We start from the raw sequence: 25,854 nt of genomic DNA, 5'->3' as shown, positions 1-25,854 counted from the left end.
CGTTGGGCTGTTAACCAACAGGTTGGAGGTTCGAACCGTCCCATGTGCGGTGTGTCTCTTTTTTTCTTTGCGCTGATACCTTTAGAAAATTGTTCTGATTGTGGTGAGAGTGGAGCTTGACTGTCTCCGTGGCGCAATTGGCTAGCGCGTTCGGCTGTTAACCAAAAGGTTGGAGGCTCGAGCCCTCCCGAGAGTGGTGTGTCTCTTTTTTCTCTATGCGCTGATAGCTTTGGAGAAATGTTCTGACAGTGGTGAAAGTAGAACAGGACTATCTCTTTGGCGCAATTGGCTAGCGCAATCGGCTGTTACCCAAAAGGTTGGAGGTTCGAGCCCTCCCATGAACAGTGTGTCGCTTTTTTTCTTTGCACTGATATCTTTGGAGAAGTGTTCTGACCGTGGTGAGAGTGGAGCACGACTGTCTCCGTGGCGCATTTGGCTAGCGCTTTGTGCTGTTAACCAAAAGGTTGGAGGTTCGAACCCTCCCATGAGCAGTGTGTCTCTTTTTTTCTTTGCGCTGATACCTTTGGAAAAATGTTCTGATGGTGGTGAGAGTGCAGCACGGCTACCTCCGTGACGCAATTGGCTAGCGCGTTCGGCTGGTAACTAAAAGGTTGGAGGTTCGAGCCCTCCCGAGAGCAGTGTCTCTCTTTTTTTTCTTCGCGCTGATAGCTTTGGAGAAATGTTCTGGCGGTGGTGAGAGTGAAGCGCGGTTGGGTCCGTGATGCAATGGCTAGCGCAATCGGCTGTTAACCAAAAGGTTGGAGGTTCGAGCCCTCCCATGAGCGGTGTGTCGCTTTTTTTTCTTTGCAGTGATAACTTTGGAGAAGTGTTCTGACCGTGGTGAGTGAGGAGCACGACTGTCTCTGTGGCGCAATTGGCTAGCGCGTTGGGCTGTTAACCAAAAGGTTGGAGGTTCGAACCCTCCCATGAGCGGTGTGTCTCTTTTTTTCTTTGCGCTGATACCTTTGGAAAATTGTTCTGATGGTGGTGAGAGTGGAGCTTAACTGTCTCCGTGGCGCGATTGGCTAGCGTGTTCGGCTGTTAACCAAAAGGTTGGAGGTTCGAGCCCTCCCGAGAGTGGTGTGTCTCTTTTTTTCTATGCGCTGATAGCTTCGGAGAAATGTTCTGACGGTGGTGAGAGTAGAGCACGACTGTCTCTTTGGCGCAATTGGCTAGCGCGATCGGCTGTTACCCAAAATGTTGGAGGTTCGAGCCCTCCCTTGAGCGGTGTGTCGCTTTTTTTTTCTTTGCACTGATATCTTTGGAGAAGTGTTATGACCGTGGTGAGAGTGGAGCACGACTGTCTCCGTGGCGCATTTGGCTAGCGCTTTGTGCTGTTAACCAAAAGGTTGGAGGTTCGAACCCTCCCATGAGCAGTGTGTCTCTTTTTTCTTTGCGCTGATACCTTTGGAAAAATGTTCTGATGGTGGTGAGAGTGCAGCACGACTACCTCCGTGACGCAATTGGCTAGCGCGTTCGGCTGTTAACTAAAAGGTTGGAGGTTCGAGCCCTCCCGAGAGCAGTGTGTCTCTTTTTTTTCTTCGCGCTGATAGCTTTGGAGAAATGTTCTGGCGGTGGTGAGAGTGGAGCACGACTGTTTCCGTGGCAGAATCGGCTAGCGCGATCAACTGTTAACTGAAAGGTTGGAGGTTCAAGCCCTCCCGGGAGCAGTGTGTCGCTTTTTTTCTTTGCGCTGATAGCTTTGAAAAAATGTTCTGATGGTGGTGAGAGTGGAGCACGACTACCTCCGTGACGCAATTGGCTAGCGCGTTTGGCTGTTAAACAAAAGTTTGGAGGTTCGAGCCCTCCTCAGAGCGGTGTGTCTCTTTTTTTTTCTTTGCGCTGATAGCTTTGGAGAAACGTTCTGACGGTGGTGAGAGTGGGGCGCGGTTGGGTCCGTGGTGCAATGGCTAGCGCGATCGGCTGATAACCAAAAGGTTGGAGGTTCAAACCCTCCCATGTGCGGTGTGTCTCTTTTTTTCTTTGCGCTGATACCTTTAGAAATTTGTTCTGATTGTGGTGAGAGTGGAGCTTGACTGTCTCCGTGGCGCAATTGGCTAGCGCGTTCGGCTGTTAACCAAAAGGTTGGAGGCTCGAGCCCTCCCGAGAGTGGTGTGTCTCTTTTTTCTCTATGCGCTGATAGCTTTGGAGAAATGTTCTGACGGTGGTGAGAGTAGAACAGGACTATCTCTTTGGCGCAATTGGCTAGCGCGATCGGCTGTTACCCAAAAGGCTGGAGGTTCGAGCCCTCCCATGAGCAGTGTGTCGCTTTTTTTCTTTGCACTGATATATTTGGAGAAGTGTTCTGACCGTGGTGAGAGTGGAGCACGACTGTCTCCGTGGCGCATTTGGCTAGCGCTTTGTGCTGTTAACCAAAAGGTTGGAGGTTCGAACCCTCCCATGAGCAGTGTGTCTCTTTTTTTCTTTGCGCTGATACCTTTGCAAAAATATTCTGATGGTGGTGAGAGTGCAGCACGACTACCTCCGTGACGCAATTGGCTAGCGCGTTCGGCTGTTAACTAAAAGGTTGGAGGTTCGAGCCCTCCCGAGAGCAGCGTGTCTCTTTTTTTTCTTCGCGCTGATAGCTTTGGAGAAGTGTTCTCAGCGTGGTGAGAATAGAGTACGACTGTTTCCGTGGAAGAATTGGCTAGCGCGGTCAACTGTTAACTGAATTGTTGGAGGTTCAAGCCCTCCCGGGAGCAGTGTGTCGCTTTTTTTCTTTGCGCTGATAGCTTTGAAAAAATGTTCTGATGGTGGTGAGAGTGGAGCCCGACTACCTCCGTGACGCAATTGGCTAGCGCGTTCGGCTGTTAACCAAAAGTTTGGAGGTTCGAGCTCTCCCGAGAGCAGTGTGTCTCTTTTTTTTCTTTGCGCTGATAGCTTTGGAGAAATGTTCTGACGGTGGTGAGACTAGAGCACGACTATCTCCTTTGCGCAATTGGCTAGCGCGATCGGCTGTTAACCAAAAGGTTGGAGGTTCGAGCCCTCCCGAGAGCAGTGTGTCGCTTTTTTTTCTTTGGACTCATATCTTTGGAGAAGTGTTCTGACCATGGTGAGAGTGGAGCACGACTGTCTTCGTGGCGCATTTGGATAGCGCGATCGGCTGTTTAACGAAAGGTTGGAGGTTGGAGCCCTCCCGGGAGCGGCGTTCGCTTTTTTCTTTGCGCTGACAGCTATGGAGAAATGTTCTGACGGTGGTAAGAGTGGAGCACGACTGTCTCCGTGGCGCAATTTGCTAGTGCGTCGGCTGTTAAGCAAAAGGTTGGAGATTCGAGCCCTCCCATGAGCGGTGTGTCGCTTTTCCTTTCTTTGCACTGATATTTCTGGAGAAGTGTTCTGATCTTGGTGAGAGTGGAGCACGACTGTCTCCGTGGCGCAATTGGCTAGCGCGTTGTGCTGTTAACCAAAAGGTTGGAGGTTCGAACCCTCCCATGAGCGGTGTGTCTCTTTTTTTTGCGCTGATACCATTGAAATAATGTTCTGATGGTGGTGAGAGTGGAGCACGACTACCTCCGTGACGCAATTGGCTAGCGCGTTCGGCTGTTAACCAAAAGGTTGGAGGTTCGAGCCCTCCCGAGAGCGGTGTGTCTCTTCTTTTCTTTGCGCTGATAGCTTTGGAGAAATGTTCTGACGGTAGTGAGAGTTGCGCACGACCAACTCCTTGGCGCAATTGGCTAGCGCGATCGGTTGTTAACCAAAAGGTTGGAGGTTCGAGCCCTCCCATGAGCGGTGTGTCGCTTTTTTTCTTTGCACTGATATCTTTGGAAAATTGTTCTGATGGTGGTGAGAGTGGAGCTTAACTGTCTCCGTGGCGCGATTGGCTAGCGCGTTCGGCTGTTAACTAAAAGGTTGGAGGTTCGAACCCTCCCATGAGCAGTGTGTCTCTTTTTTCTATGCGCTGATAGCTTCGGAGAAATGTTCTCACGGTGGTGAGAGTAGAGCACGACTATCTCTTTGGCGCAATTGGCTAGCGCTATCAGCTGTTACTCAAAATGTTGGAGGTTCGAGCCCTCCCTTGAGCGGTGTGTCGTTTTTTTTTCTTTGCACTGATATCTTTGGAGAAGTGTTCTGACCGTGGTGAGAGTGGAGCACGACTGTCTCCGTGGCGCATTTGGCTAGCGCTTTGTGCTGTTAACCAAAAGGTTGGAGGTTCGAACCCTCCCATAAGCAGTGTGTCTCTTTTTTTCTTTGCGCTGATACCTTTGGAAAAATGTTCTGATGGTGGTGAGAGTGCAGCACGACTACCTCCGTGACGCACTTGGCTAGCGCGTTCGGCTGTTAACTAAAAGGTTGGAGGTTCGAGCCCTCCCGAGAGCAGTGTGTCTCTTTTTTTTCTTCGCGCTGATAGCTTTGGAGAAATGTTCTGGCTGTGGTGAGAGTGGAGCATGACTGTTTCCGTGGCAGAATCGGCTAGCGCGATCAACTGTTAACTGAAAGGTTGGAGGTTCAAGCCCTCCCGGGAGCAGTGTGTCGCTTTTTTTCTTTGCGCTGATAGCTTTGAAAAAATGTTCTGATGGTGGTGAGAGTGGAGCACGACTACCTCCGTGACGCAATTGGCTAGCGCGTTCGGCTGTTCAAAAAACGTTTGGAGGTTCGAGCCCTCCCGAGAGCGGTGTGTCTCTTTTTTTTTCTTTGCGCTGATAGCTTTGGAGAAACGTTCTGACGGTGGTGAGAGTGGGGCGCGGTTGGGTCCGTGGTGCAATGGCTAGCGCGATCGGCTGTTAACCAAAAGGTTGGAGGTTCGAGGCCTCCCATGAGCGGTGTTTCGCTTTTTTTTCTTTGCACTGATATCTTTTGAGAAGTGTTCTGAGCGTGGTATGAATAGAGCACGACTGTTTCCGTGGAAGAATCGGCTAGCGCGGTCAACTGTTAACTGAACGGTTGGTGGTTCAAGCCCTCCCGGGAGCAGTGTGTCGCTTTTTTTCTTTGCGCTGATAGCTTTGAAAAAAAGTGCTGATGGTGGTGAGAGTGGAGCCCGACTACCTCCGTGATGCAATTGGCTAGCGCGTTCGGCTGTTAACCAAAAGTTTGGAGGTTCGAGCCCTCCCGAGAGCAGTGTGTCTCTTTTTTTTTTCTTTGCGCTGATAGCTTTGGAGAAATGTTCTGACGGTGGTGAGAGTAGAGCACAACTATCTCCTTGGCGCAATTAGTAACGCGATCGGCTGTTAACCAAAAGGTTGGAGGTTCGAGCCCTCCCGAGAGCAGTGTGTCGCTTTTTTTTCTTTGGACTGATATCTTTGGAGAAATGTTCTCACTGTGGTGAGAGTAGAGCACGACTGTCTACGTGGCGCATTTGGCTAGCGCGATCGGCTGTTTACCGAAAGTTGGGAGGTTTGAGCCCTCTTGGGAGCGACGTTTCGCTTTTTTCTTTGCGCTGACAGCTATTGAGAAAGGTTCTGACGGTGATGAGAGTGGAGCACGACTGTCTCCGTGGCGCCATCTGCTAGTGCGTCGGCTGTTAAGCAAAAGGTTGGAGGTTCGAGACCTCCCATGAGCGGTGTGTCTCTTTTTTTTCTTTGCACTGATGACTTTGGAGAAGTGTTCTGACGGTGATGAGTGTGGAGCACGACTGTCTCCGTGGCGCAATTGGCTAGCGCGTTGGGCTGTTAACCAACAGGTTGGAGGTTCGAACCCTCCCATGTGCGGTGTGTCTCTTTTTTTCTTTGCGCTGATACCTTTAGAAAATTGTTCTGATTGTGGTGAGAGTGGAGCTTGACTGTCTCCGTGGCGCAATTGGCTAGCGCGTTCGGCTGTTAACCAAAAGGTTGGAGGCTCGAGCCCTCCCGAGAGTGGTGTGTCTCTTTTTTCTCTATGCGCTGATAGCTTTGGAGAAATGTTCTGACAGTGGTGAAAGTAGAACGGGACTATCTCCTTGGCGCAATTGGCTAGCGCAATCGGCTGTTACCCAAAAGGTTGGAGGTTCGAGCCCTCCCATGAACAGTGTGTCGCTTTTTTTCTTTGCACTGATATCTTTGGAGAAGTGTTCTGACCGTGGTGAGAGTGGAGCACGACTGTCTCCGTGGCGCATTTGGCTAGCGCTTTGTGCTGTTAACCAAAAGGTTGGAGGTTCGAACCCTCCCATGAGCAGTGTGCCTCTTTTTTTCTTTGCGCTGATACCTTTGGAAAAATGTTCTGATGGTGGTGAGAGTGCAGCACGACTACCTCCGTGACGCAATTGGCTAGCGCGTTCGGCTGTTAACTAAAAGGTTGGAGGTTCGAGCCCTCCCGAGAGCAGTGTGTCTCTTTTTTTTCTTCGCGCTGATAGCTTTGGAGAAATGTTCTGGCGGTGGTGAGAGTGAAGCGCGGTTGGGTCCGTGATGCAATGGCTAGCGCAATCGGCTGTTAACCAAAAGGTTGGAGGTTCGAGCCCCCTCATTAGCGGTGTGTCTCTTTTTTTTCTTTGCGCTGATAGCTTTGGAGAAACGTTCTGACGGTGGTGAGAGTGGGGCGTGGTTGGGTTTGTGGTGCAACGGCTAGCGCGATCGGCTGATAACCAAAAGGTTGGAGGTTCGCGGCCTCCCATGAGCGGTGTGTCGCTTTTTTTCTTTGCACTGATACCTTTGGAAAAATGTGCTGATGGTGGTGAGAGTGGAGCGCGACTATTTCCGTGGCAGAATCGACAAGCGCGATTAACTGTTACCTGAAAGGTTGGTGGTTCAAGCCCTCCCGGGAGCAGTGTGTCACTTTATTTCTTTGCGCTGACAGCTTTGGAGACATTTTCTGACGGTGGTGAGAGTAGAGCACGACTACCTCCTTGGTGCAATTGGCTAGCGCGTTCAGCTGTTAACCAAAAGGTTGGAGGTTCGAGCCCTCCCGAGAGTGGTGTGTCTCTTTTTTCTTCGCGGTGACAGCTGTGGAGAAATGTTCTCACTGTGGTGAGAGTAGAGCACGACTGTCTACGTGGCGCATTTGGCTAGCGCGATCGGCTGTTTACCGAAAGGTGGGAGGTTTGAGCCCTCTTGGGAGCGACGTTTCGCTTTTTTCTTTGCGCTGACAGCTATTAAGAAAGGTTCTGACGGTGATGAGAGTGGAGCACGACTGTCTCCTTGGCGCCATCTGCTAGTTCGTCGGCTGTTAAGCAAAAGGTTGGAGGTTCGAGACCTTCCATGAGCGGTGTGTCTCTTTTTTTTCTTTGCACTGATGACTTTGGAGAAGTGTTCTGACCGTGGTGAGTGTGGAGCACGACTGTCTCCGTAGCGCAATTGGCTAGCGCGTTGGGCTGTTAACCAACAGGTTGGAGGTTCGAACCCTCCCATGTGCGGTGTGTCTCTTTTTTTCTTTGCGCTGATACCTTTAGAAAATTTTTCTGATTGTGGTGAGAGTGGAGCTTGACTGTCTCCGTGGCGCAATTGGCTAGCGCGTTCGGCTGTTAACCAAAAGGTTGGAGGCTCGAGCCCTCCCGAGAGTGGTGTGTCTCTTTTTTCTCTATGCGCTGATAGCTTTGGAGAAATGTTCTGACAGTGGTGAAAGTAGAACAGGACTATCTCCTTGGCGCAATTGGCTAGCGCAATCGGCTGTTACCCAAAAGGTTGGAGGTTCGAGCCCTCCCATGAGCAGTGTGTCGCTTTTTTTCTTTGCACTGATATCTTTGGAGAAGTGTTCTGACCATGGTGAGAGTGGAGCACGACTGTCTCCGTGGCGCATTTGGCTAGCGCTTTGTGCTGTTAACCAAAAGGTTGGAGGTTGGAACCCTCCCATGAGCAGTGTGTCTCTTTTTTTCTTTGCGCTGATACCTTTGGAAAAATGTTCTGATGGTGGTGAGAGTGCAGCACGACTACCTCCGTGACGCAATTGGCTAGCGCGTTCGGCTGTTAACTAAAAGGTTGGAGGTTCGAGCCCTCCCGGGAGCAGTGTGTCACTTTATTTCTTTGCGCTGACAGCTTTGGAGAAATTTTCTGACGGTGGTGAGAGTAGAGCACGACTACCTCCTTGGTGCAATTGGCTAGCGCGTTCAGCTGTTAACCAAAAGGTTGGAGGTTCGAGCCCTCCCGAGAGTGGTGTGTCTCTTTTTTCTTCGCGGTGACAGCTGTGGAGAAATGTTCTCACTGTGGTGAGAGTAGAGCACGACTGTCTACGTGGCGCATTTGGCTAGCGCGATCGGCTGTTTACCGAAAGTTGGGAGGTTTGAGCCCTCTTGGAAGCGACGTTTCGCTTTTTTCTTTGCGCTGACAGCTATTGAGAAAGGTTCTGACGGTGATGAGAGTGGAGCACGACTGTCTCCGTGGCGCCATCTGCTAGTGCGTCGGCTGTTAAGCAAAAGATTGGAGGTTCGAGACCTCCCATGAGCGGTGTGTCTCTTTTTTTTCTTTGCACTGATGACTTTGGAGAAATGTTCTGACCGTAGTGAGTGTGGAGCACGACTGTCTCCGTGGCGCAATTGGCTAGCGCGTTGGGCTGTTAACCAACAGGTTGGAGGTTCGAATTCTCCCATGTGCGGTGTGTCTCTTTTTTTCTTTGCGCTGATACCTTTAGAAAATTGTTCTGATTGTGGTGAGAGTGGAGCTTGACTGTCTCCGTGGCGCAATTGGCTAGCGCGTTCGGCTGGTAACCAAAAGGTTGGAGGCTCGAGCCCTCCCGAGAGTGGTGTGTCTCTTTTTTCTCTATGCGCTGATAGCTTTGGAGAAATGTTCTGACGGTGGTGAGAGTAGAACAGGACTATCTCTTTGGCGCAATTGGCTAGCGCGATCGGCTTTTACCCAAAAGGTTGGAGGTTCGAGCCCTCCCATGAGCAGTGTGTCGCTTTTTTTCTTTGCACTGATATCTTTGGAGAAGTGTTCTGACCGTGGTGAGAGTGGAGCACGACTGTCTCCGTGGCGCATTTGGCTAGCGCTTTGTGCTGTTAACCAAAAGGTTGGAGGTTCGAACCCTCCCATGAGCAGTGTGTCTCTTTTTTTCTTTGCGCTGATACGTTTGGAAAAATGTTCTGATGGTGGTGAGAGTGCAGCACGACTACCTCCGTGACGCAATTGGCTAGCGCATTCGGCTGTTAACTAAAAGGTTGGAGGTTCGAGCCCTCCCGAGAGCAGTGTGTCTCTTTTTTTTCTTCGCGCTGATAGCTTTGGAGAAATGTTCTGGCGGTGGTGAGAGTGAAGCGCGGTTGGGTCCGTGATGCAATGGCTAGCGCAATCGGCTGTTAACCAAAAGGTTGGAGGTTCGAGCCCTCCCATGAGCGGTGTGTCGCTTTTTTTTCTTTGCACTGATATCTTTTGAGTAGTGTTCTGAGCGTGGTGAGAATAGAGCACGACTGTTTCCGTGGAAGAATCGGCTAGCGCGGTCAACTGTTAACTGAACGGTTGGAGGTTCAAGCCCTCCCGGGAGCAGTGTGTCGCTTTTTTTCTTTGCGCTGATAGCTTTGAAAAAATGTTCTGATGGTGGTGAGAGTGGAGCACGACTACCTCCGTGACGCAATTGGCTAGCGCGTTTGGCTGCTAAACAAAAGTTTGGAGGTTCGAGCCCTCCTTAGAGCGGTGTGTCTCTTTTTTTCCTTTGCGCTGATAGCTCTGGAGAAACGTTCTGACGGTGGTGAGAGTGGGGCGTGGTTGGGTTTGTGGTGCAATGGCTAGCGCGATCGGCTGATAACCAAAAGGTTGGAGGTTCGAGGCCTCCCATGAGCGGTGTGTCGCTTTTTTTCTTTGCACTGATACATTTGGAAAAATGTGCTGATGGTGGTGAGAGTGGAGCGCGACTAATTCCGTGGCAGAATCGACTAGCGCGATTAACTGTTAACTGAAAGGTTGGTGGTTCAAGCCCTCCCGGGAGCAGTGTGTCACTTTATTTCTTTGCGCTGACAGCTTTGGAGAAATTTTCTGACGGTGGTGAGAGTAGAGCACGACTACCTCCTTGGCGCAATTGGCTAGCGCGTTCAGCTGTTAACCAAAAGGTTGGAGGTTCGAGCCCTCCCGAGAGTGGTGTGTCTCTTTTTTCTTCGCGGTGACAGCTGTGGAGAAATGTTCTCACTGTGGTGAGAGTAGAGCACGACTGTCTACGTGGCGCATTTGGCTAGCGCGATCGGCTGTTTACCGAAAGGTGGGAGGTTTGAGCCCTCTTGGGAGCGGCGTTTCGCTTTTTTCTTTGCGCTGACAGCTATTGAGAAAGGTTCTGACGGTGATGAGAGTGGAGCACGACTGTCTCCGTGGCGCCATCTGCTAGTGCGTCGGCTGTTAAGCAAAAGGTTGGAGGTTCGAGACCTCCCATGAGCGGTGTGTCGCTTTTTTTTCTTTGCACTGATATTTTCGGAGAAGTGTTCTTACCGTAGTGGGAGTGGAGCAGGACTGTCTCCGTGGCGCAATTGGCTGGCACGTTGCGCTGTTAACCAAAAGGTTGGAGGTTCGAGCCCTCCCCTGAGCGGTGTGTCTCTTTTTTTGCTTTGCACTGATAACTTTCGAGAAGTGTTCTGACCGTGGTGAGTGTGGAGCACGACTGTCTCCGTGGCGCAATTGGCTAGCGCGTTGGGCTGTTAACCAACAGGTTGGAGGTTCAAACCCTCCCATGTGCGGTGTGTCTCTTTTTTTCTTTGCGCTGATACCTTTAGAAAATTGTTCTGATTGTGGTGAGAGTGGAGCTTGACTGTCTCCGTGGCGCAATTGGCTAGCGCGTTCGGCTGTTAACCAAAAGGTTGGAGGCTCGAGCCCTCCCGAGAGTGGAGTGTCTCTTTTTTCTCTATGCGCTGATAGCTTTGGAGAAATGTTCTGACGGTGGTTAGAGTAGAACAGGACTATCTCCTTGGCGCAATTGGCTAGCGCGATCGGCTGTTACCCAAAAGGTTGGAGGTTCGAGCCCTCCCATGAGCAGTGTGTCGCTTTTTTTCTTTGCACTGATATCTTTGGAGAAGTGTTCTGACCGTGGTGAGAGTGGAGCACGACTGTCTCCGTGGCGCATTTGGCTAGCGCTTTGTGCTGTTAACCAAAAGGTTGGAGGTTCGAACCCTCCCATGAGCAGTGTGTCTCTTTTTTTCTTTGCGCTGATACCTTTGCAAAAATGTTCTGATGGTGGTGAGAGTGCAGCACGACTACCTCCGTGACGCAATTTGCTAGCGCGTTCGGCTGTTAACTAAAAGGTTGGAGGTTCGAGCCCTCCCGAGAGCAGTGTGTCTCTCTTTTTTCTTCGCGCTGATAGCTTTGGAGAAATGTTCTGGCGGTGGTGAGAATGAAGCGCGGTTGGGTCCGTGATGAAATGACTAGCGCAATCGGCTGTTAACCAAAAGGTTGGAGGTTCGAGCCCTCCCATGAGCGGTGTGTCGCTTTTTTTTCTTTGCACTGATATCTTTTGAGAAGTGTTCTGAGCATGGTGAGAATAGAGTACGACTGTTTCCGTGGAAGAATTGGCTAGCGCGGTCAACTGTTAACTGAACGGTTGGAGGTTCAAGCCCTCCCGGGAGCAGTGTGTCGCTTTTTTTCTTTGCGCTGATAGCTTTGAAAAAATGTTCTGATGGTGGTGAGAGTGGAGCCCGACTACCTCCGTGACGCAATTGGCTAGCGCGTTCGGCTGTTAACCAAAAGTTTGGAGGTTCGAGCCCTCCCGAGAGCAGTGTGTCTCTTTTTTTTTCTTTGCGCTGATAGCTTTGGAGAAATGTTCTGACGGTGGTGAGACTAGAGCACGACTATCTCCTTGGCGCAATTGGCTAGCGCGATCGGCTGTTAACCAAAAGGTTGGAGGTTCGAGCACTCCCGAGAGCAGTGTGTCGCTTTTTTTTCTTTGGACTGATATCTTTGGAGAAGTGTTCTGACCATGGTGAGAGTGGAGCACGACTGTCTTCGTGGCGCATTTGGATAGCGCGATCGGCTGTTTAACGAAAGGTTGGAGGTTGGAGCCCTCACGGGAGCGGCGTTCGCTTTTTTTTGCGCTGACAGCTATGGAGAAATGTTCGGACGGTGGTAAGAGTGGAGCACGACTGTCTCCGTGGCGCAATTTGCTAGTGCGTCGGCTGTTAAGCAAAAGGTTGGAGATTCGAGCCCTCCCATGAGCGGTGTGTCGCTTTTCCTTTCTTTGCACTGATATTTTTGGAGAAGTGTTCTAACCGTGGTGAGAGTGGAGCACGACTGTCTCTGTGGCGCAATTGGCTAGCGCGTTGCGCTGTTAACCAAAAGGTTGGAGGTTCGAACCCTCCCATGAGCGGCGGTGTGTCTCTTTTTTTTTGCGCTGATACCATTGAAATAATGTTCTGATGATGGTGAGAGTGGAGCACGACTACCTCCGTGACGCAATTGGCTAGCGCGTTCGGCTGTTAACCAAAAGGTTGGAGGTTCGAGCCCTCCCGAGAGCGGTGGGTCTCTTCTTTTCTTTGCGCTGATAGCTTTGGAGAAATGTTCTGACGGTAGTGAGAGTTGAGCACGACCAACTCCTTGGCGCAATTGGCTAGCGCGATCGGTTGTTAACCAAAAGGTTGGAGGTTCGAGCCCTCCCATGAGCGGTGTGTCGCTTTATTTTCTTTGCACTGATAACTTTGGAGAAGTGTTCTGACCGTGGTGAGTGTGGAGCACGACTGTCTCCGTGGCGCAATTGGCTAGTGAGTTGGGCTGTTAACCAAAAGGTTGGAGGTTCGAACCCTCCCATGAGCAGTGTGTCTCTTTTTTTCTTTGCGCTGATACCTTTGGAAAATTGTTCTGATGGTGGTGAGAGTGGAGCTTAAATGTCTCCGTGGCGCGATTGGCTAGCGCGTTCGGCTGTTAACCAAAAGGTTGGAGGTTCGAGCGCTCCCGAGAGTGGTGTGTCTCTTTTTTCTATGCGCTGATAGCTTCGGAGAAATGTTCTCATGGTGGTGAGAGTAGAGCACGACTATCTCTTTGGCGCAATTGGCTAGCGCGATCAGCTGTTACCCAAAATGTTGGAGGTTCGAGCCCTCCCTTGAGCGGTTTGTCGCTTTTTTTTTCTTTGCACTGATATCTTTGGAGAAGTGTTCTGACCATGGTGAGAGTGGAGCACGACTGTCTCCGTGGCGCATTTGGCTAGCGCTTTGTGCTGTTAACCAAAAGGTTGGAGGTTCGAACCCTTCCATGAGCAGTGTGTCTCTTTTTTTCTTTGCGCTGATACCTTTGGAAAAATGTTCTGATGGTGGTGAGAGTGCAGCACGACTACCTCCGTGACGCAATTGGCTAGCGCGTTCGGCTGTTAACTAGAAGATTGGAGGTTCGAGCCCTCCCGAGAGCAGTGTGTCTCTTTTTTTTCTTCGCGCTGATAGCTTTGGAGAAATGTTCTGGCTGTGGTGAGAGTGGAGCACGACTTTTTTCGTGGCAGAATCGGCTAGCGCGATCAACTGTTAACTGAAAGGTTGGAGGTTCAAGCCCTCCCGGGAGCAGTGTGTCGCTTTTTTTCTTTGCGCTGATAGCTTTGAAAAAATGTTCTGATGGTGGTGAGAGTGGAGCACGCCTACCTCCGTGACGCAATTGGCTAGCGCGTTCGGCTGTTAAAAAAAAGTTTGGAGGTTCGAGCCCTCCCGAGAGTGGTGTGTCTCTTTTTTTTTCTTTGCGGTGACAGCTGTGGAGAAATGTTCTCACTGTAGTGAGAGTAGAGCACGACTGTCTACGTGGCGCATTTGGCTAGCGCGATCGGCTGTTTACCGAAAAGTGGGAGGTTTGAGCCCTCTTGGGAGCGGCGTTTCGCTTTTCTTTTGCGCTGACAGCTATTGAGAAAGGTTCTGACGGTGATGAGAGTGGAGCACGACTGTCTCCGTGGCGCCATCTGCTAGTGCGTCGGCTGTTAAGCAAAAGGTTGGAGGTTCGAGACCTCCCATGAGCGGTGTGTCGCTTTTTTTTCTTTGCACTGATATTTTCGGAGAAGTGTTCTTAGCGTAGTGAGAGTGGAGCAGGACTGTCTCCGTGGCGCAATTGGCTAGCACGTTGCGCTGTTAACCAAAAGATTGGAGGTTCAAACCCTCCCATGAGCGGTGTGTCTCTTTTCTTAGCGCTGATACCTTTGAAATAATTTTCTGATGGTGGTGAGAGTTGAGCACAACCAACTCCTTGGCGCAATTGGCAAGCGCGATCGGTTGTTAACCAAAAGGTTGGAGGTTCGAGCCATCCCGAGAGCGGTGTGTCTCTTTTTTTTCTTTGCGCTGATAGCTTTGGAGAAACGTTCTGACGGTGGTGAGAGTGGGGCGCGGTTGGGTCCGTGGTGCAATGGCTAGCGCGATCGGCTGTTAACCAAAAGGTTGGAGGTTCGAGGCCTCCCATGAGCGGTGTTTCACTTTTTTTCTTTGCACTGATACCTTTGGAAAATTGTGCTGATGGTGGTGAGAGTGGAGCGCGACTATTTCCGTGGCAGAATCGACTAGCGCGATTAACTGTTAACTGAAAGGTTGGTGGTTCAAGCCCTCCCGGGAGCAGTGTGTCACTTTATTTCTTCGCGCTGATAGCTTTGCAGAAATTTTCTGACGGTGGTGAGAGTAGAGCACGACTACCTCCTTGGTGCAATTGGCTAGCGCATTCAGCTGTTAACCAAAAGGTTGGAGGTTCGAGCCCTCCCGAGAGTGGTGTGTCTCTTTTTTCTTTGCGGTGACAGCTGTGGAGAAATGTTCTCACTGTAGTGAGAGTAGAGCACGACTGTCTACGTGGCGCATTTGGCTAGCGCGATCGGCTGTTTACCGAAAAGTGGGAGGTTTGAGCCCTCTTGGGAGCGGCGTTTCGCTTTTTTCTTTGCGCTGACAGCTATTGAGAAAGGTTTTTTATTTATTTTATTTCAAAAAAATAAATAAAAAACAATAAATAAATAAATAAATAAATAAAATAAATAAAAAATAAATAAAAAAATAAATAAAAAAGGTTCTGACGGTGATGAGAGTGGAGCACGACTGTCTCCGTTGCGCCATCTGCTAGTGCGTCGGCTGTTAAGCAAAAGGTTGGAGGTTCGAGACCTCCCATGAGCGGTGTGTCGCTTTTTTTTCTTTGCACTGATATTTTCGGAGAAGTGTTCTTACCGTAGTGAGAGTGGGGCAGGACTGTCTCCGTGGCGCAATTGGCTAGCACGTTGCGCTGTTAACCAAATTGTTGGAGGTTCAAAGCCTCCTATGAGCGGTGTGTCTCTTTTTTTAGCGCTGATACATTTGAAATAATGTTCTGATGGTGGTGAGAGTGGAGCACGACCAACTCCTTGGCGCAATTGGCTAGCGCGATAGGCTGTTAACCAAAAGGTTGGAGGTTCGAGCCCTCCCCTGAGCGGTGTGTCGCTTTTTTTCTTTGCACTGATAACTTTGGAGAAGTGTTCTGACCGTGGTGAGTGTGGAGCACGACTGTCTCCGTGGCGCAATTGGCTAGCGCGTTGGGCTGTTAACCAACAGGTTGGAGGTTCGAACCCTCCCATGTGCGGTGTGTCTCTTTTTTTCTTTGCGCTGATACCTTTAGAAAATTGTTCTGATGGTGGTGAGAGTGGAGCTTGACTGTCTCCGTGGCGCAATTGGCTAGCGCGTTCGGCTGTTAACCAAAAGGTTGGAGGCTCGAGCCCTCCCGAGAGTGGTGTGTCTCTTTTTTCTCTATGCGCTGATAGCTTTGGAGAAATGTTCTGACGGTGGTGAGAGTAGAACAGGACTATCTCCTTGGCGCAATTGGCTAGCGCGATCGGCTGTTACCCAAAAGGTTGGAGGTTCGAGCCCTCCCGAGAGAAGTGTGTCTCTTTTTTTTCTTCGCGCTGATAGCTTTGGAGAAATGTTCTGGCGGTGGTGAGAGTGGAGCACGACTGTTTCCGTGGCAGAATCGGCTAGCGCGATCAACTGTTAACTGAAAGGTTGGAGGTTCAAGCCCTCCCGGGAGCAGTGTGTCGCTTATTTTCTTTGCGCTGATAGCTTTGAAAAAATGTTCTGATGGTGGTGAGAGTGGAGCACGACTACCTCCGTGACCCAATTGGCTAGCGCGTTCGGCTGTTAAACAAAAGTTTGGAGGTTCGAGCCCTCCTTAGAGCGGTGTGTCTCTTTTTTTTTCTTTGCGCTGATAGCTTTGGAGAAACGTTCTGACGGTGGTGAGAGTGGGGCGCGGTTGGGTCCGTGGTGCAATGGCTAGCGCGATCGGCTGATAACCAAAAGGTTGGAGGTTCGAGGCCTCCCATGAGCGGTGTGTCGCTTTTTTTCTTTGCACTGATACCTTTGGAAAAATGTGCTGATGGTGGTGAGAGTGGAGCGCGACTATTTCCGTGGCAGAATCGACTAGCGCGATTAACTGTTAACTGAAAGGTTGGTGGTTCAAGCCCTCCCGGGAGCAGTGTGTCACTTTATTTCTTTGCGCTGATAGCTTTGGAGAAATTTTCTGACGGTGGTGAGAGTAGAGCACGACTACCTCCTTGGTGCAATTGGCTAGCGCGTTCAGCTGTTAACCAAAACGTTGGAGGTTCGAGCCCTCCCGAGAGTGGTGTGTCTCTTTTTTCTTTGCGGTGACAGCTGTGGAGAAATGTTCTCACTGTGGTGAGAGTAGAGCACGACTGTCTACGTGGCGCATTTGGCTAGCGCGATCGGCTGTTTACCGAAAAGTGGGAGGTTTGAGCCCTCTTGGGAGCGGCATTTCGCTTTTTTCTTTGCGCTGACAGCTATTGAGAAAGGTTCTGACGGTGATGAGAGTGGAGCACGACTGTCTCCGTGGCGCCATCTGCTAGTGCGTCGGCTGTTAAGCAAAAGGTTGGAGGTTCGAGACCTCCCATGAGCGGTGTGTCGCTTTTTTTTCTTTGCACTGATATTTTCGGAGAAGTGTTCTTACCGTAGTGAGAGTGGAGCAGGACTGTCTCCGTGGCGCAATTGGCTAGCACGTTGCGCTGTTAACCAAAAGGTTGGAGGTTTGAGCCCTCCCCTGAGCGGTGTGTCTCTTTTTTTTGCGCTGATACCTTTAGAAAATTGTTCTGATGGTGGTGAGAGTGGAGCTTGACTGTCTCCGTGGCGCAATTGGCTAGCGCGTTCGGCTGTTAACCAAAAGGTTGGAGGCTCGAGCCCTCCCTAGAGTGGTGTGTCTCTTCTTTCTCTATGCGCTGATAGCTTTGGAGAAATGTTCTGACGATGGTGAGAGTAGAACCGGACTATCTCCTTGGCGCAATTGGCTAGCGCGATCGGCTGTTACCCAAAAGGTTGGAGGTTCGAGCCCTCCCATGAGCGGTGTGTCGCTTTTTTTCTTTGCACTGATAGCTTTGGAGAAGTGTTCTGACCGTGGTGAGAGTGGAGCACGACTGTCTCTGTGGCGCATTTGGCTAGCGCGTCGCGCTGGTAACCAAAAGGTTGGAGGTTCGAACCCTCCCATGAGCGGTGTGGCTCTTTTTTTCTTTGCACTGATACCTTTGGAAAAATGTTCTGATGGTGGTAAAAGTGGAGCCTGACTACCTCCGTGACGCAATTGGCTAGCGCGTTCGGCTGTTAACCAAAAGGTTGGAGGTTCGAGCCCTCCCATGAGCGGTGTGTCGCTTTTTTTTCTTTGCACTGATATCTTTTCAGAAGTGTTCTGAGCGTGGTGAGAATAGAGCACGACTGTTTCCGTGGAAGAATCGGCTAGCGCGGTCAACTGTTAACTGAACGGTTGGAGGTTCAAGCCCTCCTGGGAGCAGTGTGTCGCTTTTTTTCTTTGCGCTGATAGCTTTGAAAAAATGTTCTGATGGTAGTGAGAGTGGAGTCCGACTAGCTCCGTGACGCAATTGGCTAGCGCGTTCGGCTGTTAACCAAAAGTTTGGAGGTTCGAGCCCTCCCGAGAGCGGTGTGTCTCTTTTTTTTCTTTGCGCTGATAGCTTTGGAGAAATGTTCTGACGGTGGTGAGAGAAGAGCACGACTTTCTCCTTGGCGCAATTGGCTAGCGCGATCGGCTGTTAACCAAAAGGTTGGAGGTTCGAGTCCTCCCGAGAGCAGTGTGTCGCTTTTTTTTCTTTGGACTGATATCTTTGGAGAAGTGTTCTGACCATGGTGAGAGTGGAGCACGACTGTCTTCGTGGCGCATTTGGATAGCGCGATCGGCTGTTTACCGAAAGGTTGGAGGTTGGAGCCCTCCCGGGAGCGGCGTTCGCTTTTTTCCTTGCGCTGACAGCTATTGAGAAAGGTTCTGACGGTGATGAGAGTGGAGCACGACTGTCTCCGTGGCGCCATCTGCTAGTGCGTCGGCTGTTAAGCAAAAGGTTAGAGGTTCGAGACCTCCCATGAGCGGTGTGTCGCTTTTTTTCTTTGCACTGATATTTTCGGAGAAGTGTTCTTACCGTAGTGAGAGTGGAGCAGGACTGTCTCCGTGGCGCAATTGGCTAGCACGTTGCGCTGTTAACCAAAAGGTTGGAGGTTCAAACCCTCCCATGAGCGGTGTGTCTCTTTTTTTAGCGCTGATACATTTGAAATAATGTTCTGATGGTGGTGAGAGTGGAGCACGACCAACTCCTTGGCGCAATTGGCTAGCGCGATAGGCTGTTAACCAAAAGGTTGGAGGTTCGAGCCCTCCCCTGAGCGGTGTGTCGCTTTTTTTCTTTGCACTGATAACTTTGGAGAAGTGTTCTGACCGTGGTGAGTGTGGAGCACGACTGTCTCCGTGGCGCAATTGGCTAGCGCGTTGGGCTGTTAACCAACAGGTTGGAGGTTCGAACCCTCCCATGTGCGGTGTGTCTCTTTTTTTCTTTGCGCTGATACCTTTAGAAAATTGTTCTGATGGTGGTGAGAGTGGAGCTTGACTGTCTCCGTGGCGCAATTGGCTAGCGCGTTCGGCTGTTAACCAAAAGGTTGGAGGCTCGAGCCCTCCCGAGAGTGGTGTGTCTCTTTTTTCTCTATGCGCTGATAGCTTTGGAGAAATGTTCTGACGGTGGTGAGAGTAGAACAGGACTATCTCCTTGGCGCAATTGGCTAGCGCGATCGGCTGTTACCCAAAAGGTTGGAGGTTCGAGCCCTCCCGAGAGAAGTGTGTCTCTTTTTTTTCTTCGCGCTGATAGCTTTGGAGAAATGTTCTGGCGGTGGTGAGAGTGGAGCACGACTGTTTCCGTGGCAGAATCGGCTAGCGCGATCAACTGTTAACTGAAAGGTTGGAGGTTCAAGCCCTCCCGGGAGCAGTGTGTCGCTTATTTTCTTTGCGCTGATAGCTTTGAAAAAATGTTCTGATGGTGGTGAGAGTGGAGCACGACTACCTCCGTGACCCAATTGGCTAGCGCGTTCGGCTGTTAAACAAAAGTTTGGAGGTTCGAGCCCTCCTTAGAGCGGTGTGTCTCTTTTTTTTTCTTTGCGCTGATAGCTTTGGAGAAACGTTCTGACGGTGGTGAGAGTGGGGCGCGGTTGGGTCCGTGGTGCAATGGCTAGCGCGATCGGCTGATAACCAAAAGGTTGGAGGTTCGAGGCCTCCCATGAGCGGTGTGTCGCTTTTTTTCTTTGCACTGATACCTTTGGAAAAATGTGCTGATGGTGGTGAGAGTGGAGCGCGACTATTTCCGTGGCAGAATCGACTAGCGCGATTAACTGTTAACTGAAAGGTTGGTGGTTCAAGCCCTCCCGGGAGCAGTGTGTCACTTTATTTCTTTGCGCTGATAGCTTTGGAGAAATTTTCTGACGGTGGTGAGAGTAGAGCACGACTACCTCCTTGGTGCAATTGGCTAGCGCGTTCAGCTGTTAACCAAAACGTTGGAGGTTCGAGCCCTCCCGAGAGTGGTGTGTCTCTTTTTTCTTTGCGGTGACAGCTGTGGAGAAATGTTCTCACTGTGGTGAGAGTAGAGCACGACTGTCTACGTGGCGCATTTGGCTAGCGCGATCGGCTGTTTACCGAAAAGTGGGAGGTTTGAGCCCTCTTGGGAGCGGCATTTCGCTTTTTTCTTTGCGCTGACAGCTATTGAGAAAGGTTCTGACGGTGATGAGAGTGGAGCACGACTGTCTCCGTGGCGCCATCTGCTAGTGCGTCGGCTGTTAAGCAAAAGGTTGGAGGTTCGAGACCTCCCATGAGCGGTGTGTCGCTTTTTTTTCTTTGCACTGATATTTTCGGAGAAGTGTTCTTACCGTAGTGAGAGTGGAGCAGGACTGTCTCCGTGGCGCAATTGGCTAGCACGTTGCGCTGTTAACCAAAAGGTTGGAGGTTTGAGCCCTCCCCTGAGCGGTGTGTCTCTTTTTTTTGCGCTGATACCTTTAGAAAATTGTTCTGATGGTGGTGAGAGTGGAGCTTGACTGTCTCCGTGGCGCAATTGGCTAGCGCGTTCGGCTGTTAACCAAAAGGTTGGAGGCTCGAGCCCTCCCTAGAGTGGTGTGTCTCTTCTTTCTCTATGCGCTGATAGCTTTGGAGAAATGTTCTGACGATGGTGAGAGTAGAACCGGACTATCTCCTTGGCGCAATTGGCTAGCGCGATCGGCTGTTACCCAAAAGGTTGGAGGTTCGAGCCCTCCCATGAGCGGTGTGTCGCTTTTTTTCTTTGCACTGATAGCTTTGGAGAAGTGTTCTGACCGTGGTGAGAGTGGAGCACGACTGTCTCTGTGGCGCATTTGGCTAGCGCGTCGCGCTGGTAACCAAAAGGTTGGAGGTTCGAACCCTCCCATGAGCGGTGTGGCTCTTTTTTTCTTTGCACTGATACCTTTGGAAAAATGTTCTGATGGTGGTAAAAGTGGAGCCTGACTACCTCCGTGACGCAATTGGCTAGCGCGTTCGGCTGTTAACCAAAAGGTTGGAGGTTCGAGCCCTCCCATGAGCGGTGTGTCGCTTTTTTTTCTTTGCACTGATATCTTTTCAGAAGTGTTCTGAGCGTGGTGAGAATAGAGCACGACTGTTTCCGTGGAAGAATCGGCTAGCGCGGTCAACTGTTAACTGAACGGTTGGAGGTTCAAGCCCTCCTGGGAGCAGTGTGTCGCTTTTTTTCTTTGCGCTGATAGCTTTGAAAAAATGTTCTGATGGTAGTGAGAGTGGAGTCCGACTAGCTCCGTGACGCAATTGGCTAGCGCGTTCGGCTGTTAACCAAAAGTTTGGAGGTTCGAGCCCTCCCGAGAGCGGTGTGTCTCTTTTTTTTCTTTGCGCTGATAGCTTTGGAGAAATGTTCTGACGGTGGTGAGAGAAGAGCACGACTTTCTCCTTGGCGCAATTGGCTAGCGCGATCGGCTGTTAACCAAAAGGTTGGAGGTTCGAGTCCTCCCGAGAGCAGTGTGTCGCTTTTTTTTCTTTGGACTGATATCTTTGGAGAAGTGTTCTGACCATGGTGAGAGTGGAGCACGACTGTCTTCGTGGCGCATTTGGATAGCGCGATCGGCTGTTTACCGAAAGGTTGGAGGTTGGAGCCCTCCCGGGAGCGGCGTTCGCTTTTTTCCTTGCGCTGACAGCTATTGAGAAAGGTTCTGACGGTGATGAGAGTGGAGCACGACTGTCTCCGTGGCGCCATCTGCTAGTGCGTCGGCTGTTAAGCAAAAGGTTAGAGGTTCGAGACCTCCCATGAGCGGTGTGTCGCTTTTTTTCTTTGCACTGATATTTTCGGAGAAGTGTTCTTACCGTAGTGAGAGTGGAGCAGGACTGTCTCCGTGGCGCAATTGGCTAGCACGTTGCGCTGTTAACCAAAAGGTTGGAGGTTCAAACCCTCCCATGAGCGGTGTGTCTCTTTTTTTGCGCTGATATCTTTGAAATAATGTTCTGATGGTGGGGAGAGTGGAGCACGACCAACTCCTTGGCGCAATTGGCTAGCGTGATAGGCTGTTAACCAAAAGGTTGGAGGTTCGAGCCCTCCCCTGAGCGGTGTGTCGCTTTTTTTTCTTTGCACTGATAACTTCGGAGAAGTGTTCTGACCGTGGTGAGTGTGGAGCACGACTCTCTCCGTGGCGCAATTGGCTAGCGCGTTGGGCCGTTAACCAACAGGTTGGAGGTTCGAAGCCTCCCATGTGCGGTGTGTCTCTTTTTTTCTTTGCGCTGATACCTTTAGAAAATTGTTCTGATGGTGGTGAGAGTGGAGCTTGACTGTCTCCGTGGCGCAATTGGCTAGCGTGTTCGGCTGTTAACCAAAAGGTTGGAGGGTCGAGCCCTCCCGAGAGTGGTGTGTCTCTTTTTTCTCTATGCGCTGATAGCTTTGGAGAAATGTTCTGACGGTGGTGAGAGTAGAACAGGACTATTTCCTTGGCGCAATTGGCTAGCGCGATCGGCTGTTACCCAAAAGGTTGGAGGTTCGAGCCCTCCCATGAGCGGTGTGTCGCTTTTTTTTTCTTTGCACTGATAACTTTGGAGAAGTGTTCTCTGTTAACCAAAAGGTTGGAGGTTCGAGCCCTCCCGAGAGTGGTGTGTCTCTTTTTCCTATGCGCTGATAGCTTCGGAGAAATGGTCTGACGGTGGTGAGAGTAGAGCACGACTATCTCTTTGGCGCAATTGGCTAGCGCGATCGGCTGTTACCCAAAATGTTGGAGGTTCGAGCCCTCCCTTGAGCGGTGTGTCGTTTTTTTTTCTTTGCACTGATATCTTTGGAGAAGTGTTCTGACCGTGGTGAGAGTGGAGCACGACTGTCTCCGTGGCGCATTTGGCTAGCGCTTTGTGCTGTTAACCAAAAGGTTGGAGGTTCGAACCCTCCCATGAGCAGTGTGTCTCTTTTTTTCTTTGCGCTGATACCTTTGGAAAAATGTTGTGATGGTGGTGAGAGTGCAGCACGACTACCTCCGTGACGCAATTGGCTAGCGCGTTCGGCTGTTAACTAAAAGGTTGGAGGTTCGAGCCCTCCCGAGAGCAGTGTGTCTCTTTTTTTTTCTTCGCGCTGATAGCTTTGGAGAAATGTTCTGGCGGTGGTGAGAGTGGAGCACGACTGTTTCCGTGGCAGAATCGGCTAGCGCGATCAACTGTTAACTGAAAGGTTGGAGGTTCAAGCCCTCCCGGGAGCAGTGTGTCGCTTTTTTCTTTGCGCTGATAGCTTTGAAAAAATGTTCTGATTGTGGTGAGAGTGGAGCACGACTACCTCCGTGACGCAATTGGCTAGCGCGTTCGGCTGTTAAACAAAAGTTTGGAGGTTCGAGCCCTCCTTAGAGCGGTGTGTCTCTTTTTTTTTCTTTGCGCTGATAGCTTTGGAGAAACGTTCTGACGGTGGTTAGAGTGGGGCGCGGTTGGGTCCGTGGTGCAATGGCTAGCGCGATCGGCTGATAACCAAAAGGTTGGAGGTTCGAGGCCTCCCATGAGCGGTGTGTCGCTTTTTTTCTTTGCACTGATACCTTTGGAAAAATGTGCTGATGGTGGTGAGAGTAGAGCGCGACTATTTCCGTGGCAGAATCGACTAGCGCGATTAACTGTTAACTGAAAGGTTGGTGGTTCAAGCCCTCCCGGGAGCAGTGTGTCACTTTATTTCTTTGCGCTGATAGCTTTGGAGAAATTTTCTGACGGTGGTGAGAGTAGAGCGCGACTACCTCCTTGGTGCAATTGGCTAGCGCGTTCAGCTGTTAACCAAAAGGTTGGAGGTTCGAGCCCTCCCGAGAGTGGTGTGTCTCTTTTTTCTTTGCGGTGACAGCTGTGGAGAAATGTTCTCACTGTGGTGAGAGTAGAGCACGACTGTCTACGGGGCGCATTTGGCTTGCGCGATCGGCTGTTTACCGAAAGGTGGGAGGTTTGAGCCCTCTTTGGAGCGGCGTTTCGCTTTTTTCTTTGAGCTGACAGCTATTGAGAAAGGTTCTGATGGTGATGAGATTGGAGCACGACTGTCTCCGTGGCGCCATCTGCTAGTGCGTCGGCTGTTAAGCAAAAGGTTGGAGGCTCGAGACCTCCCATGAGCGGTGTGTCGCTTTTTTTTCTTTGCACTGATATCTTTGGAGAAGTGTTCTGACCGTGGTGAGAGTGGAGCACGACTGTTTCTGTGGCAGAATCGGCTAGCGCGATCAACTGTTAACTGAAAGGTTGGAGGTTCAAGCCCTCCCGGGAGCAGTGTGTCGCTTTTTTTCTTTGCGCTGATAGCTTTGAAAAAATGTTCTGATGGTGGTGAGAGTGGAGCACGACTACCTCCGTGACGCAATTGGCTAGCGCGTTCGGCTGTTAATCAAAAGTTTGGAGGTTCGAGCCCTCAGGAGAGCGGTGTGTCTCTTTTTTTTTCTTTGCGCTGATAGCTTTGGAGAAACGTACTGACAGTGGTGAAAGTGGGGCGCGGTTGGGTCCGTGGTGCAATGGCTAGCGCGATCGGCTGTTAACCAAAAGGTTGGAGGTTCGAGGCCTCCCATGAGCGGTGTGTCGCTTTTTTTCTTTGCACTGATACCTTTTGAAAAATGTGCTGATGGTGGTGAGAGAGGAGCGCGACTATTTCCGTGGCAGAATCGACTAGCGCGATTAGCTGTTAACTGAAAGGTTGGTGGTTCAAGCCCTCCCGGGAGCAGTGTGTCACTTTATTTCTTTGCGCTGATAGCTTTGGAGAAATTTTCTGACGGTGGTGAGTGTAGAGCACGACTACCTCTTTGGTGCAATTGGCTAGCGCATTCAGCTGTTAACCAAAAGGTTGGAGGTTCGAGCCCTCCCGACAGTGGTGTGTCTCTTTTTTCTTGGCGGTGACAGCTGTGGAGAAATGTTCTCACTGTATTGAGAGTAGAGCACGACTGTCTACGTGGCGCATTTGGCTAGCGCGATCGGCTGTTTACCGAAAAGTGGGAGGTTTGAGCCCTCTTGGGAGCGGCGTTTCGCTTTTTTCTTTGCGCTGACAGCTATTGAGAAAGGTTCTGATGGTGATGAGAGTGGAGCACGACTGTCTCCGTGGCGCCATCTGCTAGTGCGTCGGCTGTTAAGCAAAAGGTTGGAGGCTCGAGACCTCCCATGAGCGGTGTGTCGCTTTTTTTTCTTTGCACTGATATTTTCGGAGAAGTGTTCTTACCGTAGTGAGAGTGGAGCAGGACTGTCTCCGTGGCGCAATTGGCTAGCACGTTGCGCTGTTAACCAAAAGGTTGGAGGTTCAAACCCTCCCATGAGCGGTGTGTCTCTTTTTTTTGCGCTGATACCTTTGAAATAATGTTCTGATGGTGGTGAGAGTGGAGCACGACCAACTCCTTGGCGCGATTGGCTAGCGCGATAGGCTGTTAACCAAAAGGTTGGAGGTTCGAGCCCTCCCCTGAGCGGTGTGTCTCTTTTTTTCTTTGCGCTGATACCTTTAGAAAATTGTTCTGATGGTGGTGAGAGTGGAGCTTGACTGTCTCAGTGTCGCAATCGGCTAGCGCGTTCGGCTGTTAGCCAAAAGGTTGGAGGCTCGAGCCCTCCCGAGAGTGGTGTGTCTCTTTTTTCTCTATGCGCTGATAGCTTTGGAGAAATGTTCTGACGGTGGTGAGAGTAGAACAGGACTATCTCCTTGGCGCAATTGGCTAGCGCGATCGGCTGTTACCCAAAAGGTTGGAGGTTCGAGCCCTCCCATGAGCGGTGTGTCGCTTTTTTTCTTTGCACTGATATCTTTGGAGAAGTGTTCTGACCGTGGTGAGAGTGGAGCACGACTGTCTCTGTGGCGCATTTGGCTAGCGCGTCGCGCTGGTAACCAAAAGGTTGGAGGTTCGAACACTCCCATGAGCGGTGTGGCTCTTTTTTTCTTTGCACTGATACCTTTGGAAAAATGTTCTGATGGTGGTAAAAGTGGAGCCTGACTACCTCCGTGACGCAATTGGCTAGCGCGTTCGGCTGTGAACCAAAAGGTTGGAGGTTCGAGCCCTCCCATGAGCGGTGTGTCGCTTTTTTTTCTTTGCACTGATATCTTTTGAGAAGTGTTCTGAGCGTGGTGAGAATAGAGCACGACTGTTTCCGTGGAAGAATCGGCTAGCGCGGTCAACTGCTAACTGAACGGTTGGAGGTTCAAGCCCTCCTGGGAGCAGTGTGTCGCTTTTTTTCTTTGCGCTGATAGCTTTGAAAAAATGTTCTGATGGTAGTGAGAGTGGAGCCCGACTAGCTCCGTGACGCAATTGGCTAGCGCGTTCGGCTGTTAACCAAAAGTTTGGAGGTTCGAGCCCTCCCGAGAGCAGTGTGTCTCTTTTTTTTCTTTGCGCTGATAGCTTTG

This window comes from Rhipicephalus microplus, unplaced genomic scaffold (genome assembly GCF_043290135.1).
Source record: "Rhipicephalus microplus isolate Deutch F79 unplaced genomic scaffold, USDA_Rmic scaffold_19, whole genome shotgun sequence".
Classification (NCBI taxonomy): Eukaryota; Metazoa; Arthropoda; class Arachnida; order Ixodida; family Ixodidae; genus Rhipicephalus; species Rhipicephalus microplus.
This window is presented reverse-complemented; position numbering follows the sequence as displayed.